We start from the raw sequence: 19,978 nt of genomic DNA on the forward strand, positions 1-19,978 counted from the left end.
CAATCACAAAACTGTAGAAATCAACCTCAGAAATCATTGACCATAAACTATTAAAATATATATTGTTAATATTGAAACACCGTGAATAAAATATATCAACTTGATAGGTTGTGAAGTGTTTTCGCTGTTTTGGATTGCTTTCCGGGGTGTTCCCTCTGCTTTTTATGAGCTCAATCAGAGAAATGGATATCCCTGTCGCCCCTGATAAGCAAACTATATATCTGTTGCATAAATACGGAACCCTGCTTGGATATAATGCTAGCGATGATGGCGAAAATATGGGGACATTACTTTACCCAGATGAAAAGATAAGTGTGGCGTTTTTTTCGAAACAAACAGGTGGCGAGAAAGAAAGAAAACAACATTACCTTCCAGATTCACGAGGCTTTTCACTGAAATAATGCCTCGTTGCTAACAATATCGTTACTTGGATCACAATAAATGTTCGTCTTTATAATTTATTTTTGATCCAGTCAACGTTAGCTTCCCATACGTATTGTATTTGAAGAATGGAAAAACTGAAAGCATCAGTACATGCTTTCTTGGTGTAAGTTTTTTTATCTGGTAATGCTCAATTTGAAGTCTGCACAGTGAAATCTCCGTTACATTTATGGATTCAAATGTATTTATTTATGGATTATGTGACGACTTGTGAATTTCGAAGTTGTATTTTTTACCAACAGGTAAATATTTTCCCGGTCACTGTTATTACACTCGGCAAAAATAGAACCGAACAAAAAGTGTCAAAATATCACGGCATACTAGCCCAAGTGCTTTCGTCAATAGCTAATTCCCTACTTTTGGGAATTCGCTATAGCCTATAAATAAGTCATCAGGAAAAGAAGAAAATATGATCCCCTGCAGGGTGCACATTTTCACCTGTCAGTAATCAAGGCTACTGAAAAAGAGTATGTGTCAATTAAATAATAAAGGAACACAAGCGCGAAACCTTGATGCTAAAGTCTTCAGCGAGTGTTTTCACTAACTTTAAGGCAAAAACAAAATACTGAATATACTGAATAGTTTTTTTACAAATGTTTCCTATCGGCTAATTTTGGGTGGCAATACTTAAACGTCGTACGGCCCTGGGACCCGATCGCATTAGGTATGCAATGCTCCGCAACCCTCCTGACACCAAAATTAAGTCTTCTTGACACAGATGAACCGCGTCTGAACCACCGGACATCTCCCAACGGAATGGAAATTGGCTCATGTGATCCTGCTGCCCAAGACAGGCAGGCAGACCTGCACGGCACCTTTCACGAGTAATCAAATTACTTATAACCGATCACATTTTAGAGTAATTTTATAATAATTTCGTTGTATTCATTAGGAAGTAATCGCATTTAAAGTTACTTGTGACCCTGACTAGTTTCTCCTCGCCTTTAAGTCTGCGACAGTAAGATGGTTTGCCAAAATTGGTGGACTAACAAGGTAAGCAATTTGTAATTCCGTGGTTGTACTGAAATAATGAGCAGTACGAAAGGCCCGTTTTCAAACCGGCCAGAAAAATCTGTCGTTTTTCCAAAAACCTCGAGTAATGGGAAAAGTAACAGGTACTTTTAAAGAAACGATCAATTACTTCTCTTCTCGAGTAATCGAGTGGTCTAACTGAAGACCTTTTAACCGAGTAATTGTATTGTAATCGTTGACTTTTCTCAAATAACGCGAACAAGACTGCGCTAAAAAAATGGTTTGTGTGTACGTTTATACAGCCTGAAGTTAGTCTGCCTCAACGGGCGACTTGTCTTTCAGCTGTAGATCAGCAATGTAGCCGGTGCAGTATACAACCGCTAGCCTGGGGTTTTTAACGTGCACCCCGCAGTATTGTGATACACGACCGTACGCCGGTGTGGCGATGATCATCCAGATCGAAATGGGCAGTGGCGGGGATTGAACCCAGGATCCCATGGTTGCATTGGTTGTGCAGCGCGAGCTTTCGCTCCAGGTGCGTTCAGCCCGCGCGGGTAGCAGACGGCGCCTTTCCTCGCGGTCTGATCGGAGGGAAAGGGTGGGTATAGACAAAGGCCAACCAGGTTTTACGTCTACCCACAAATTCTTCCAATCAGAGCTCGGCGCGCTCTGGCGGCTCTCGTTTCCTCCTCTCCCTCGGTTTCTCTCCGCATGGCGTCGACTGCGCTTGCCGATGAAGTAATAGAAACTAGAGAGCCTTCAAGCGCACATGAAGGCTCCCTAATAGAAACTACATTTCACAAATGTCTACGGTCCAGACAATTAGGCACCAAATAGTAAGCCTTTTCGTTAAAAAAAAAAAAAAAAAAAAAAAGCTTTTGTTTGTACGAGTATTTTGGCGTGTAAAGGCACTTTTCAAAGCACCGCGCTCTAGCCCGTGCCTTTGACAGCACTGCAAATGTTTGTTAGATGAAGTATAGGAATAAGGTATGATTTGTGGATTCTTTGTAGACAACTGTTTTTTTAAAGTAAGCTGAATTTTTTTTAATCAATAAGTGTATCGGTACTCACATTTAAGAAAACGGTTTGGTTGTTTTGATAACAAGTTCCCCTAAATTTTCGGTCGCCTAACTATGTTTTTTTACTCAATTTTCTTCATATTTTTTGTGTGTGTTTTTGACGCGTGTGCAAAAAGTGCTGGATTTTTTTTCCCTTTTTTTTGTTAGAAGGACGTGGCACTTTGGGGAAAAGGCGCCTGGGACACTGGAGACCACGCAATGTGCCGTGGGTGGGAACCATTCACGATTACGCAATCATCGGTGGCTTACCGAAGACATTCGACTAAGCGAGCGTATACAAAGGAAGCTCGGTGGCAGGGGTGTCGTAATCGCCCGGCAGAGCGGCCTTTTGGCGCGATTCTTCAGTCGAGTTGCTAAGCGCCAGGCGATTGCGAAACTTTGCATTACCGAACGCTGAAAAGCTTCGCCAGCTGCATCATCTTGTTTGTCTAAGCGTCTACAGAAGCGTCCGCTGCCGCATTTATTTCTGCGACGGCGTGTTGTCCGCTCGACTAATCGTTGTTAAACTTATCCAACTGCGTCGCGAAAAATTATCTTGTACCGGCTGTATATTGTTTTTAGAATAAAAACATAAAAAAAATAAGTTCAAGAGTTCGCGCGCATACAGAGGAGGAACGACAGCGAGGGAAAGTCAAGAGTACAAACACAGTATTTTACGGTGCAATATAACAAAGTGTACAAGTCTCGTGTTTTTTTTTTTATGATTATAGAATTAAAATTATAATTTTTTTACAACATATACGCCGGTGCGGCTTATATGCGCTTTTTCCTTTTCCTCTGAGACGGGCATTTAAGTGGATTCTGGGGTCGTTTATTTATGGTGATAATTAATCTACACGTCCTAAGCATCATACACACTCGAAATTACACTCATGGGCGGCCGACTTCCCTACTAAAATTCTAATCAAAGATCGCGACAGGCCCCCTTTTCGTTCCAGCAGATCGGAATGGATCTACTTGGTCCTTTCCCACCATCGACGCAAGGAAGCCGATGGATTATCGTCGCCACAGATTATCTCACGCGGGGGTACGCCGAAACGAAAGCCCTTCCTTCAGGGACTGCTGTGGAAGTCGCCAAGTTCTTTATCGAGTCCGTCGTCCTCCGGCATGGCGCTCCCGAAGTTCGGATCTCAGACCGTGGGTCATCGTTCATGGCCCAGCTGACGCAAGAAATCCTTCGTCTCAGCCACACCAGCCATCGTCGCACAACTGCGTATCACCAGCAGACCAACGGGCTAACGGAGAGACTCAACAAGGCCATCGCCGACATGACCTCCATGTACGTCAACGTGGAGTACAAGACGTGGGACGAGGTGTTGCCGTACTTCACATTTGCCTAGAACACAGTCGTGCAAGAGACCACCGGGGTGACACCCTTTCAACTGGTTTTTGGTCGCAAAGTAACGACAATGCTAGACGAAGTTACCCACCGAACCGGCTGTCGACGGAAGCGACGACGCCCAGGTGGTTGCCCAACGGGCAGAAGAAGTCCGGCAGCTCGCCAGACACCGTATTCAAGCCCAACAACGTGTCGACACTGGCGGCTACAACCTTCGTCGTCGGGATGTCCACCTCCAGCCCGGAGACAGGGTGTGGGTGTGGGCACCGATTCGCCGCCGAGGTCTCAGCGAGAAACTCCTGAAGCGCTACTCAATGGACTCTACAAAGTACTTCGTCGAATCGGGGATCTGAACATGAGGTGATGCCCGACGGAACACGGACTTCATCACGCCGCCCTCCACGACCGGAAGTCGTCCACGTCGTATACCTCCTCGAGCCGTACTACGATCGATAGGACTGTGAATTGTGTTTTGTAATTCGCTCAATAAGATTGCGTTGCACAAGTCAACGTAGTTTGCATTGTCTTTGTTTGTTTTGCTGTTTTGTTTCCCAGCACGTCGCGTCGAGACGATGCGCTTTTAAAGGGGGCAGTAATGCCACGTGCGTTGCTAAGTGGGAGCGTGCGTGGCCGAATGGTTATCGTGCTTGACTGTCGCGCGGAAGGTCTATAGGTTCGATTCCAGTTAGCGAACTGCCCTTTTACTTATTCTTTCAACCTGGCGTTCTCGTAAGTTCGAGAACATTCTCGTCTGATCAAGTTCCGAATGTTCTACGCGCCTAATGTTGCAGGCTGAATGTTCCAGAGACACACGAGGGTACAAAACGTGCTCCGCGTAGCGAGCCGGAGTCAGTCTCGCCCCAGTGATCGATCCGGCTGTTACGCCGCTATCGACGCCCGCGACGCTCAATTGGTTTCTTCTGTTTCCTTTTTGTTTTGGGCACAAGAATTCGCCCCATTAAACGTTTAGTTTATTTCAGTTTTCGTTGCCTCATCAATCGTCATTCGCGACAGTATCCCGCGCTTTACGACGCAGCGCAGCGCTACGCGGCCAGGACGACTAAGGACCAATGAAAACGAGACATTCCGTTGAGATTGCAAACGCTGTTATTACAAAATGTGTATGCTTTAGTAGATGATAAAAGCGAATAAGAGCAGTCGAAAAATGTAATTTTTCGCGGAGAGGGAGCCTATTACTGCCACAATTGTCCAATATATATATATATATATATATATATATATATATATATATATATATATATATATATTTTTTTTTTTTTTTTTTTTTTTTTTTTTTTTTTTTTTTTCACGGGAGTGATATTTGTCCGGTCGTCAGCTCTCGAGCGCGCGCTCACTGAATCCCCGGGCTGTATGGGCGACGAGCCGCGCGCACTCGAGGTATTCTGCGGTTCAACCGGTCGAAGGTGCGAGGATCCTTCGCTCGCTATTGGCTGACAGTGGTCCTCGTTTCGGAACATGCATCCTTCCAGCACACGAGGTGACCTCGGTGTGTTGCGATCTTTGACTGCTTTTTTTTAATAACGAAATCGGCCGCGTATATCGTAATGATTTAAGGATTTCTAGGATGCTTACAGCCAGCAGAGCGAGTTATCGCCTACATATACTTAGGCGATCTCAGAAACCTCCTCAAGGCACTTTTAGGAGTAAGAGGTGATAGAGTTTTGACAAAAACAGCCGGAGGGAAAATTTCTAGAAATCGGTGTGCTTCAGTTTAAACCGATTTAGTATCTTCGACACTAACGTTTGTTTATCGCTATTAGGGAGTCTTAGAATAGCGCACGCTAAAGCTTTGCGCATGCAAAGAATAGCGTCGTCGCCATCGCTCATGCTCCGAACGCATTTGCGCTTTGCGTGCGCAATTTTAGCGTGCGCTATTTCTCGGAAATAGCGTGCGTACGCAAAGAGTCTTTGCGCTTCTCCAAGGAGGATTCGTGATGAGAAGTTGGCTAAAGCCAAGACGAGCAGAGTTTAAAAAATGGCGGCTTCCAGGATTATATCGGCGGCTGCTTTGGCGGCGTCGTGAGTGCGACGTCGCCAGCATCCTCGCGACTGCGATTTTCAATACGGGAAGACATTGTACTCGGTTTGGCAACGATTGCCGGCAACTTGATGCTTGCGACGCGCGAACATCTTTCGGCGAACGTGCGATGTGCGAAGGTCCCTCTCTTGCCGAGGCGGCGCGAGCGGACACGACCGGTCAACCGCTCGCCTCGCATTCTCACGTTTAAATAAATCTAAAATGCCACTCTGGACCGAAAAAACTTGCTTTTTTCTAAAGTTACAGCATTTCGTGTATTAAATAAAAATTATGACTGCATCTTGGTGGCGTCGCAAGCGCGAGCTGCTTGGGCTTTTGCGTCGCGACGAAAGAAACGCTATTCTAAAACTCTCTCGCGTCGCGTGCGCTAATACAAGCGCTAAATTTCACGCTAACGTGCGCCAAAATTGCGTACGTTATTCTAAAACTCCCTATTTTAACGTTAAAACTGGTTTTGTATTTTCGACACCGTCAGACGTTTATCGGTGTTCTTTCCATTAAAACCGGAAATTCTACGACGTATAGTTATACCTTATAACTAAGCGAATAAGGAAATTTTAATGAGAAAATGGCGACCGACGCAGCCTGCGAATACATATTTCTGGAAAACATTTACCATTTCTCAAGAGATGTGCAATCGAATGCGAATTTAAATACTGTCCACTTAACAAGGACGCCTCTCCTCACGTGCTGTGAGCTTCGTGAAGGAACTTAACGACCGCAAAAACAGCACAAAGCGTTGGTTAAATCCTACCCAGTCAAAAGGGGAAGAAACGGAAAACCGACACAACACGCAAGGCCGAAGACGTCTAACGCGAAGGACGACCTCCGCTGGAATCTCGCGACAGCGACATAAACTTCCTCGGTTAACTCAGCGGGGAAGACGGACTCGGCGAATTAAACTCCCATATACGTCATCTACAGATAACGCCAGGTGAAATACACAAACCGCCTTCTGCTTCATTTATATGCACGGTTTCCACTCGCGTTACGATGTCAATCTTGGGTAAGCTATTTTGAAAAAGTGACTCGTTTCAGTTACTTTCATATAACTTATAGCGAAGTTGCTGTTACAAAGTATCGCAGCAAAAAAGTAACTTGTTACAGTTACTTTCAGAGAAAAGTAGCGAAGCTATACCGATACAGTTACTGCAGCGAAAAATGAACTCGTTACAGTCACTTTGGGGGGTAGGGAAGTCGATGTTACAGTTACCCCAACTAAAAGTGACTCGTGAATAATAGCTGCTTTAATAAGTAACCGCGTTACTTTCCAGTTATTTTTCCGTAACATACTAAAAAACAAAAAAAACAGACAACCCTCCCCTCCCCCCCCCCCCCCCCTGCCCCCCTCTTCAAATTTATTGTATCAGAAGTGCGCTTATTACTTTATGTTGTAACCAAGCAGCAGTTGCTTTTCGACATTGTCGTCCGAAAGTTTCTCCTGGCGTTCAAGGGGGTGCAAGGCGAACATACAACATTCCAAAAGTCGGAACATATATCGTTTCAAAAGTGCAAGGAATGGCTCGGTGCTGTGCTTGTTCAATGACATCTTAGTCAAAAAGTAACCACAAGAAGTAACGACAAAGGTAACGTCGTTATCGTTGCTTCAGAAAAATTTAATAACATTACAGTTGCATTTAAAAAAAAAAGCGTAACGCATTTAAGTTGAAGAGTTTCTAGCAACCAGACTGGCGAGTACGGTACTGATTACAAGTGATCAAATTACTTGTAATCGATTACTTGTTGCATTAATGTTTTAATCACTTGAATGCATTTATTAAAACGTAATTGCTAGAGTAATTTGATTACTTTTAAAGCATGAAATGCTTTTTAACGCTGCCCCCCTTCGCAAAATTGTGTCCGTCATTCCGTTCGTCCGTTAAGGAGATAAGTAGCTTATAAATCGGTGATCCTAATCCGACATTGGACAGTAGGAAATACCCCTTTTTCAAATGGGCAGTATCAATGAGAAAAAAAAAAAGGAAACAGCCCAATAGACAGAAGACAAGTTGAACAATTGTATACACACGCAGCGCTGTCTGCGTGTACTTCTTAAACTTGTCTTTTGCGCAATTTTTTTTATTTTTTTTTTTATTTTAGTAATTAACATTTATTTAGCCCAACTCCACGCCTTGTTCCGGCATAAAAAAAAAAAAGAAATTTTTTTTAGAAAATTCGGAGTATTCGGAAAAGTAACGGTTCCTTTCTCAGGTAACGGCCAATTACTCTTCTTCTAAAGTTATTCAGTAATCTAATTTAATACGTTTCAACCAAAATTAATATTGTTATTGTAATGTATTACTTTTTTTTCGAGTAACGTGCACGAGACTGTCAGTAACGAAGTTGTAGTAACGCGTTATTTGAAACGCGTTAATTGTTACCCAAGATCTGCGTCTCGTCAGCGGCCATTGCAGTGATCTTGTTGCCGATCGTGCAAGTTTCTACAGCGTACATTTCACATCGTCAAGTTTGTTTTCCTCGGCAAGAACACGTGAAAAATTACCACATAGCGTGACGCCACGTGCAAGATGTGTCTTCATTCGTTTAGGTTAGGTGCCATAAAAACGCTGGCGGTACTTCTGCACGGAACGCTGCAAATACTGCGCTAAGAGAATAAGAAAAAACAAGAACGAAAGAAGCGACGGGAATGCTGCTGGACAGACTTGTAGAACATCGAAACCGTTGCGAGTATTGCATCCGATTTATCCAAGGCGAACTCTAATATTTTTGTTTTATTGATATTAATCGGCGCCTAGCGAGACATGCCGGACATTCTTAATAAGCGGGAGAACATACGCGAGAACAAATCCACGTCAATATTGTTCACAATAATTTGAGTCCAGAGCTATGCGCGGTGACGGAAATCCCTCTGGTTTGCTTCATCTATTCGTGCATGTAGGTTAGGTTCCACGTACACGCAGACGTTAAGTCTGTATGGAATTTATTCGTATACAGGCGCTGCGAGAGGAAAAAAAGAAACAGCAACAAATTATTCGAGAAAATGTTAAGCAAGCTTGTAAACATCGATACTATTGCGAGCATTGCATCTTCTTAATCCGACAGGAATTCTAATTTGTTTTCTTCTATTCGTCGGCGCCCGCCGAGAGATGCCAGACATTCTTAATAAGCGAGATAACATACGCGAGAACAAACATTTATTGTTGAGAATAATTTGAGTCGAGAGCTATGCACGATGATTGCAACCAAGGGAGTAATACAAAAACAGCTACGGCGACAACGGTGCTTCCTTCGATCACGTGGTATTCTTCGACCAATCGCAGTATAGGAATTTCACCCTATTTCAAAGTCTTGCTTAGATACGTTTACATTTAAGTGACACAACTATCTCGGCTTTTAAAGTGGTCTTCAATTAGAAAAAAAATAAAAATAATATACATATATCATATATGTCGCTACAGTTTCGCAAACATATGTTCAAGGTCAATTTCCTGGAATCAGTGCGGTCTTTCTAAATCATCCGTAAAATAATTTAAAAAAAAAAAAAAAAAACGAAGACGCGATTGAACAGTTTATTCTTGCGGTATACAGGACAGCCAATCATAATGGCCTATATTCAATATTTCCGAACCAATGACGTTCTCACTAAGGCTGTTGCGAACTTTTGTCGAACTTATGACGAACTTCCGTCGAACTTTTGCCTCGAAGTTTTGTCGAAGTCCTGCCAAAGTTTTATCGCAGCTCTGTCCAAGTTTTGTCGCACCTCGAGGTTTGAGTGGTTCGGCGAATATTCGGACTTTTTGCAAAACTCAACGAAGTTCGACTTACGAACAGTGTCGCCCGACTCGTACGCCGAAATTTCGTATTTCCGAAAACAAGTCATTTTTAAAGTAATCTTTTTTTTTTTTTTATAAAATGATTACAAAATGTTCATACAATGTGTACATACAACTGGAAACGTATGTACGTTTAATGCTTTACTTAAAGAAGCACTGACACCCTAAAGCTCGTATATTTTTTTTTGTCTAAAACGACGTAAATTGTTGTCATAGACACACAAAAAATACCAATATGCAAACAAAATAACTCCAACGCGCGCGCGCGTTTTTTTTTTGTTTTTTTTCTTTTTTTTTTTACTTTTTCGCTTTTTTTTTATTTGTGATGTAATCAAATATGAAATTTAAAAGCCTTGTAAGCGTCATTTCTATAGTCTTTAATAACGGCATTCGTAAAACTTGTGTTTTTGAACGCAATTACGAACGCACTTTTGAAATATCAAAAATCGGAGTCCGGAAGTGATGTCGCCTCCTGGCTTTTTATCTTCCCCGGAAAAAACGGCGCGCTGTTCGACACCTGTAGTAATGAGGATGATCGGGCAGTCGGAGAATCGGACAAAGTTATCTATGTTTAGCTGACTTACCTTTAATCTTGAACTTTTTGCTCCGTGTAGTGTGACCTGCTGCGCGGCAAGCTCGTCGGAACAACACGACGATTCGACCGAGGTTCCATTTGAACCCCCAACGCTTCAGAGACGCTTGGGCTGTCCTCAGAATTCTCGTCAACAAAGTGTCGAGAACAAATAAAGGACTTCGGTCCGAAACCCTCCAGTAGTAGTCCTTCAGGAATTGCAGTTAGCGGCCTTCTCTGACACGTTCTTCGGGAACCTGTGCAGAGTACTTTCGGTTGAGACTCCGTACTAGGGCAGCCTTTTATGCAGCGCATGCAGCACTGGCGCGACATTGCCCCTCACGTCACTCACCAAAGTCCACTGCGCGTCCTCTTCGACCTTGCACCGTTAAAAAAAAGAAAAAAAAAATTGAGGTTGCTAAAAGTGCCCTGAAACAACTTTAAACTCGAAAGTGGAGCGTCGTCTGCTCACATCGATCGTACGGAAAAGCAAGAGCACGAGACTTCCGGTTGGGACGGTTCGGAAGCAGCAGAGAAACTCGAGTTGCAGGACGACTCAATCTTTGACGTCACATGCAATGGCGCGGATCGCGCGGGAACTTCAAATTCAACTTTCGTGTATTGTTGTTTTACTTCACAAATACTGTGTTCTCAAGCTTCGAATTTTTAGAGTAATTGCACCATATGGTCTACTTTCACTAATTGAAAAGTTAATTAACAAATTATACTTAATTAGCTGACTGTCCCCCTGGCCGTATAGCTCACCTGCACAAACCACGAAAGTGTAGCTTTCACGATTTTTTTACGCAAATCTGTAAAGCTTGAACAAAGAAACGCTGTATACCACTGGTGTTCGCGAGAGGGGAGAGCCGTGTTTTTCTCGCCGCAAAAATAAACTACGTATCGCCAAACGCTCAGACTCCGGTCAAAATCTAGCGCTAGGGGTTGGGACAAGATGCCAAAAGTTTGAGAACTTATCGGCATCTAATTCAAAAGCTACGAGCATTATTTCTTCATTTAAAGCTGTAAATAACGCTAAGTGACGCCAATAGTCGACACCAAAAGTTTGAAGAAAAAAAGTAAACGCTGCTTTTCCAGTTTTTACTGGGCCCCGCCCCCGGCTTGTGACGTCACGTCCAAGACTCGGTGGCGCTGGCGATGGAGCTGGCCAGTTCGGAGCAGCTAACAAGCGGACGGACATCAGTGTTCTAGTGTAGACATCACATCCGTGCAACGAGTCCATCAAGTGTCCCATAACTATGAAAGGTGAACGGAATCCACCATGTATATGATGGGCTCGGCAACAATCGTGGAGCGATGACCACTAAACTGCTACTCTTCGTTATACAGATACTGTGCATCCCGGAACATGGCCCCTCCCAACCCGTTCAACTGCCCGAGCCAGCTCCCGCCACTATCTTCAGGATGGATACGCCCTTTCGTGACTATGAAGATTTCGACTCATCACGCAAGGCTGATTTCCGTGGTCTCCCCCTGGTGGATCCTCGGCACTCCAGCACGGTGGCGCTTCCGTCGACAACAGCCTCGGCAATCACTACTAAAGACCACACATTCCGGCAGTTCGCCCATGGGCTCGGCAACAATCGTGGAGCGATGACCACTAAACTGCTACTCTTCGTTATACAGATACTGTGCATCCCGGAACATGGCCCCTCCCAACCCGTTCAACTGCCCGAGCCAGCTCCCGCCACTATCTTCAGGATGGATACGCCCTTTCGTGACTATGAAGATTTCGACTCATCACGCAAGGCTGATTTCCGTGGTCTCCCCCTGGTGGATCCTCGGCACTCCAGCACGGTGGCGCTTCCGTCGACAACAGCCTCGGCAATCACTACTAAAGACCACACATTCCGGCAGTTCGCCCATGGGCTCGGCAACAATCGTGGAGCGATGACCACTAAACTGCTACTCTTCGTTATACAGGTTGGTGAACCGAAATCGTTTCCCTCTCTGAAGTGTACCTATATCTACGTTCTGCCGAGCCCACGGTCATGCCTAGTTGCTATTTGGAAATGGCTGCTCTTATGTACATGTGGTGACATTGAATCCAACCCGGGACCCCTCACTAAGGCACAAAGCGAAGAACTTTTGTTAAGTATTCACATGATTGTACAAAAACTTGACGCCGGACAGACTGCTCTGATAGACCAAGTAAAAGTACTCGGAGAAAAGCAGACGCAAACGGACATACTCGTAGCTAGTCTGTCCTCCCGAGTCACAAACCTCGAAGCTGAGCTGGCTTCATTGAAGTTAAATCCTGCGCCGGTTCGTGCTGAGGATACTGGAACCAGTGTCACCGAATCTCAACTGAGGCACCTAGAAGCACGCTGCGACGACGCAGAAAGTCGCTCGCGCAGGTGTAATTTGCTGTTTTATGGTCTTCCTGACAAGGCAGCAGAAACCTGGGCCGATTCAGAGCAGCTCGTCCGCTCAGTGTGCGCCGAAAAACTTGGTATTGAGTTGGATGATCTTGCCATAGACAGAGCACATCGCCTTGGCTCCTTCAGCCCCGAAAAACAAAGACCAGTCATTGTAAAGTTTTGTTTCTTCAAAAACGTACAAACCATTCTTTCGGCCGGTTTCAAACTGAAGGGCACGACTACATCTATTGGCGAAGACTTTCCGGCAAACGTACGTGTTGCCAGAAGGGAACTGCTTGCATTTGTAAAACCAAAAAAGTATCGTTTTAGGCTGCGATTTGATAAGCTATACACGGATGAAAATTGTTTTGTTTATGATTTTACTAACCAATGTGTCATTCCCCGGAGCGAATAGCAACCCAAGGAAAAACAGCACGTCTCTTTTGTTCCTTCTTCTTCGTCAATAAAGCGAGCTGACGAAACATTCTGCTGTTACTCTGTTTTGTTTACTAACATAAGGAGCTTGCTTCCTAAACGTGACAATCTGTATTCTCTTATCGATTCATTGGAAGCCGATTTCGTTCTTCTAACCGAAACGTGGCTGACCCCCGAGGTTCATGACTTTGAATTATTTCCTTCCAATATGAATTATGCAATATACAGATGCGATAGGATTAACAGAAGGGGTGGGGGAGTACTGATAGCGATAAACAACCGCTTGTCATCGTCATTAGTGGTTACAGCGACTGGCTTGGAGATGGTTTGGATTCATATTTCATCACCTTCAACACAGATACTGCTTGGCCTTTGCTACAGACCACCTGACATGAGTAGAGATTTTGTTCCTTTATTACACGAGTGTCTTAGCAACTTATGCTCAAAATTTCCCAAAGCAACTCCTATACTTCTCGGAGATTTTAACTATCCCGCCATTAATTGGGACACCTTATCTACCAGCAATAATGAATCAAAACAATTTATGGATATGTGTTTAGATTTCAACCTCCAACAGCTTATTAATCAACCAACAAGAATCGCTGCTCAGAGCAGCAACATACTGGACCTTTGTCTTTCTACAAATCCTAGTATTATTAATAACCTTTCATTACTTCCTGGGCTCAGTGATCACCTCATAGCACATTTTAATTTTTCCTTCCCTATTAAACGCAGATGCCCTCACCAGAAACAGATTAGAGATTATAATAAAGCTGACTACGCTTCAATTAACGCAGAATTAGAAATCTTTTATGATCAATTTCGTGAATCATTTCGCTTGCGCACAGTTGAACAAAATTGGATCCAATTTAAAAATAAGTTATCCTTTTTAGCCCGGAAATACGTACCCCTGGTTAATATTAAAACCGACGGACAAAATCCATGGTTTACTAAAGCAATTAGGAGAATAGGCAACAAAAAGAAGAGGTTATTTAAAAGAGCTAAGCTATCACCCGCCAATAAGGAAGCACAGAATAAATATGAAGAATGTGAAAAATTATACAGGCAAGAAATTACAAAAGCAAAATCGAAATTTTATGAAAAAGACCTATTAAAAGTATTGTCTGATAATCCTAAACAGTTCTGGAATATGATCAATCCTAAACCTCTCCCCCCTCTCGCATTCACTGACAGCGAAGGACTGGCTTTAACTGACAAGCAGTGTGCTGATTGCCTAAATAAATATTTTTGTTCTGTATTTACCAACGAAAACCTTAACACTGTTCCGAAGCTTCATATTCCTAATCATCCACAAATGGAAGCGATTACTATTAACCCGTTCGGTGTCCTAAAAACTATCGAAAATCAGAAACTTACCTCAAGTACAGGGGATGACCTCATCAATTCCAAGATACTATTTAACACTAAACACATATCATCTCTCTTCCTGTCTGACATTTTCCGTGAATCCCTTGCTTCTGGTTACATTCCCCTTGACTGGAAAATCTCCCGTGTCATCCCTATTCACAAGTCCGGAGACCGAAATTCACCTCTTAATTATCGCCCCATATCGCTCATTAGTATCCCATCCAAAATTATTGAACACATCATATTTTCAAACGTCATAAAATATCTTGAGTCCAATAACCTTCTCAACGTTAATCAACATGGATTTAGGAAAGAACTATCATGTGAAACGCAACTCCTAGAATTCGTACATAACATTCACTCTAACCTTAACCATAAAAAACAAGTCGATGCCATCTTTCTTGACTTTGCAAAAGCCTTCGATAGAGTACCTCATAATCGTCTTTTGACCAAACTTCAGTATTTTAAAATTGATCCCCTTATCATCGCCTGGATATCACAATTTCTTTCTGGTCGCTCTCAATACACCGTCGCAAATAACTCCGAGTCATCTCGAACTAACGTAACATCAGGCGTCCCTCAAGGAAGCGTACTCGGACCACTTCTTTTTCTAATCTACATTAATGATCTCCCTCTCTGTGTCTCTTCCACCATCCGCCTTTTTGCAGACGACTGCGTAATTTATCGCACAATCACGAATACTGACGATCATTCATCCCTGCAAACCGACTTATCATCCATTGCTCATTGGTGTGACACGTGGCAGATGTCGTTGAACTTAGATAAATGTAAAGTGCTAACCTTTTCTCGTATTTTGTCACTATCTTCTTACACCTACAATATTAACGACACTGTACTCAGTAGTGCTTCATCCTACAAATATCTTGGTCTTCATATAACAAGCGATTTAACATGGACCACTCATATTAATCAGATAATCGCTAAGGCAAATAGCACACTGGGTTTTCTACGAAGGAACTTAAGACTCGCCCCCCCTAAAGTGAAACAGATCGCATACCTAAATTTAGTCCGCCCCAAGCTAGAGTACGCTGCATCCGTATGGTCCCCGTGGCAGAACTACCTCAAACGTGAACTTGAAAGTGTGCAAAACAGAGGTTTGAGATTTATTTATTCTGATTATTCTTTTTACACTAGTGTTTCTGGTTTGCGAGAGCGAGCGAATCTTCCTGAGCTCGCTTTAAGAAGGAAGATATCTCGTTTGACGCAGTTTTTCAAGATCTACCACCACAACCCTACGCTTAGAAAAATTTTACTCCCACGTCCCATTTCGTTTTTCCCAAGACTAGACAACAGCTGTAAAATAGAGCCTATATTTGTCTCCACCACCTCCTACGCCAATTCTTTTCTTCCTTTGACAATATTAGAATGGAATGCTTTACCTGATAACATAGTTACAACTAACAATGTGGATGTATTTAAAAAGCTACTAGGTGAACATTTAGATCCCTGTGCAAATAATGCTGAGTCTTAACATGTTAATATCGTGCCCTTCATCTACTTTTTTTATTATTTTTTGTGTTTATTTGTATTTTTATTGCTGCTCACCGGTTTGCATCACTCTGTTTTATATTAAAATGTTCAGTTTGTCATTCATTGTGTTCCTGCTCACGAGCTTGTATTACTGTTTTTACATTGAAACTATTAGTGACCCATCCCTTGTGTAATGCCCTGTAACGGGGCCTTCAAGGTATTATGAAATAAATAAATAAATAAATAAATAAAGCAGACGAGAAGTGAAGGACCAACACGTGCAGCCTGCAGCTTTGAGAAGAGGTTTCGGCCACACAGAGACCCCGGACCGGTTTGCTTATCAATGCGGGTGTCGCTCCCGGCGGTTAAATAAGACGCAAGAGGGATTTTTAAAGAACGCTACCGGCCCCGAAAGAAACTAAAGGGGCCAAGAGTTTCAGGCAAATGGTGGCCGTATAGACCAAAACGCGCCCCAGACGTCACGCAGCTGCAGTGGCGCTGTCGAAGGCACTGCGCATGCGCTGACGCTTCACTTCTCCCGAACTCGGTATCTGCGCAGGCGCAGTGCCCACACCTGGTGTGGGCAAACGCGGGCTTGTTTGTAAACAGCGTGTCGGTCTATATGTTCCTACTTGCTTCGAGTATTCAACTCTGATTTTTACGCAGAAAGAGGGTGAACAGGCTTGAAATGTAAGTGAAATGAACCACATTCGTGTACTTTACATGCGGCATGTAAATATATTTTTGGGGAAGGATCGGCCAGAATTAAAGAAAACGAAAGGCAAGCCAGCTGGTGACGTGACCTCAATATCCCTTTTGTGGGTTGAGTTGGCCGCCGGGAGAGATACCCGCATTGATCCGCAAACAGGCTCAGGGCAGTGAATAGGAGCCGCCTCGGTCGGCTGCTAGTCAGCGCGGCTGGTGGCCGGAAAGGGCAACTTTGGGCAGGCTATGCTTTCGAATGTCTAGGTTCCCAGCGTTGCGTCACAGTTCCGCAGGGCGGTCGTACGTTCAAGTACGAGACTGGGTTTCCTAATTGCGACAAAAGAATGGCGCGAACTTTTGTCTGACCTTAACGTTCGATATCGAATCTCGAACTTTTTGGCGAAATTCGACAAAGTCGCGACTTACCGACAGCGTTGCCCGATTTGTACACAAACATCTTGAATTTTGGGAAAGAAATAATTTATTAAGGAGTTCATTTTATATTGTATAACTGATTACGAATTTTTGAGCAATATAAAATCAAAAACATGTATTTGAAATGCTTTATAGTAGTTGATATCTAAAGAATTTAGTAGAGTCTCCGCCTCCAGCGCGATCCTCCTTCTTTCGATAGCACTTCGTCGCATGTAGACGGCATGCGAAGCAGGCAATTCTTAACCTGTTACCGACTGTAGTTGGTTTGTTGTTGTGAAACAATTAAACAAAATACCCGTCCTATATTGCACTTTTTTCGTCCATTTTTGTTACTTCGTTTATATATATATAGAGAGAGAGAGACAGAGAGTGTGTGAGAGAGAGAGAGATTTTTTTGCGCATGAGCGCTAACAAGTCGAACTTTATAGTCGAACCTTTGTCGAAACTTCGCATTACAAGTTTGAAAGGGTTGAGCTCGGATAAACCTAAATCTCGAAAGGTTCGCGACACATTTAATTGCGACAATGGAGGTGCCGCACAACAATGGAGGTGCCGCACGTTTGAGGCGCGCGGCGCACTCAAAAGCAGGGGAACGTACGGCGGGACGCGCGCACCGTCTACTTTCCTGCACGGCACTTGATCCAGCTCCTCACGTGATCGCATCTCGGCGAATAGCGGCGCGGCGGCACGTGGAAAACAGACGCGCAACTTTGGCTCCCGTAGGGAGCCTATACAGGAACTCTAAGCCAAACTCCATCGCCCGGTCGTGCTCTTTGTTAACAAAGAACGTTCGACAACAATCCCCCGATTGTGTAGTCAAAGTCACGAGCGATCGTTGTCAACATTACTCGACGGCTGACGAAGACGAGAGAGATGCAAACATATGTTGCTCGTGGTACTATGGGTTTCAAAAGCACCTTTGTGACATACAAAGCGGACAGCAGCACTTCTCTATACACGTGCGTAAAATGCCTGTTTCAGTGGTCCTAGAACACGCAAACAAAAACTGTGGTTGCCTTGTATTGTTTTGAGTTTCCTACCTCACTAAAAACAATTTTATGAATGTGTTTCATGAGCATGCAAGCACAAAATGGTATAAAATTTATATACCCTCGCTTACGGCTTATATAAATATTTTTTTTTTAAGTTTTGGTGGGTTTATTGGTCTAACAATCTTTCTTTTAAAGCAGAGATGTTTACCCGATAGTCACGTGAAAATAATCATACGTATCAAACATACAGGAAGACATGAGCTAGTGTAAGTTAATATGCCTTTACTGACGATTTATACAACTCTTATACGTTCTGGCATATCACCAAACACAACGCTTAAGAAACTTTTTTTAATGTGTATCTTTAATAAAGATGCCTTGTCCTCGTGAAACCAAAATTATATGCACATTACATATACAGAAACATATATGTAAGAACATCTGAGCGTTTACTTAATAACTGATATATTACAGTAAGTTTATTTCTTTACTGATACTGCTCGCCTCGTCGAGTCTTTTACAGGAGCGGGACAAACACGCACGCGCGCACACACGCACGCACGCACGCACGCACGCCCACACGCACGCGCGCACACACACACACAGACACACACACACACACACACACACACACACACACACACACACACACACACACACACACACACACACACACACACACACACACAAAACACGAATAAGAATGTGTCGTCACACAAAAACAAAGTTCTCGGGAGCGCTCTGCTACACTGCAACCGCATTCAAAAACATTTTCACTGAGGCCAATGTGCTGTTTCATCAGCACCGGCCGAAAACAATAGTCCAGAAAACAAAAAAACATCCCAAAACGAAACGAATAGGTAATAGGTATACATGCTTCAAAAATGACATAAGATATATTTTTGCTCTTAATATGAATACCCTTCGCTAGTTTCACCCATTACACGAAGAAAACATGCAGTAACACAAACGCTAATTAATAACTTATATCTCCTCTGGCGATCGTTGATGATTCGTATAATTCATACCAGTACTGGCACGTTAATTGGACACATTATATACGACATTTTTTCTTAATATTTTTTTCAATGGGTATGTCTTAGCGTCGATCGGTAAAAAATATACCGCCTGTGGTGCACTCCGGGAGTGCAGCTTCTTCTCGAGACTCGCGTTAGTATTCGGGAAACAGTGCAAGAAAGAAGCCGCGGCCCTGCATCCTCCGACGATAGATGCTCTTTCTTGCGTGAGTTGAAAGTTGAAACCTGGTGGGGCCAGTGTGCAAATAGCCCCCAATCACTTCCGGTTCCGAACTAGGCGGCGGGTTTTGCAGTCACTTGCGAAATCAAGTATACATCCCCTCTTCTGGAAATGGCCACTTAGAGCCCTGTCAGACTTCATTCGCTCTTACGATGAAAGAATGATGAGTAGAAAGATTTGGAAATATACGTGAACCGGGAAGTGTGCCGGGGCTACCCAACAGATGGCGCCACCTTGACATGGGTCCGCGGACATTTCTGCCATCGTGTCCGCGGAGAAACTCCGTCGCTTTTGTGTGGTGTATACGAGCAGGGCGACGGCGGCTTATACACTCTTAATAAAAAGAAGGTTCCCAAAAGGTTACCAAAAGGGTGTAACAACCAACTTTAACACTCTCAATCTGGCGTAAAATTCTGTTGTTTCACCCTTTTGGTAGCCTTTTGGGAACCTTTCGGTACACGCGCAGAGCATCTTGTGGATTGATTCTGGAAGCATCAGATATATGTATGTACACAATGGTGCTTTGGGGAAAGGGAGAACCATGTTTTTTCTTGCCGCAAAAAATAAACTGTAAGCATCGCCAAACGCTCACACTGCAACCAAAATCTAGCGTTATATAGGGATTGGGACCAGATGCCAGAAGTTCGAGAACATAATCT

Source organism: Ixodes scapularis, unplaced genomic scaffold (genome assembly GCF_016920785.2).
Source record: "Ixodes scapularis isolate PalLabHiFi unplaced genomic scaffold, ASM1692078v2 PGA_scaffold8__174_contigs__length_109621045, whole genome shotgun sequence".
Classification (NCBI taxonomy): domain Eukaryota; kingdom Metazoa; phylum Arthropoda; class Arachnida; order Ixodida; family Ixodidae; genus Ixodes; species Ixodes scapularis.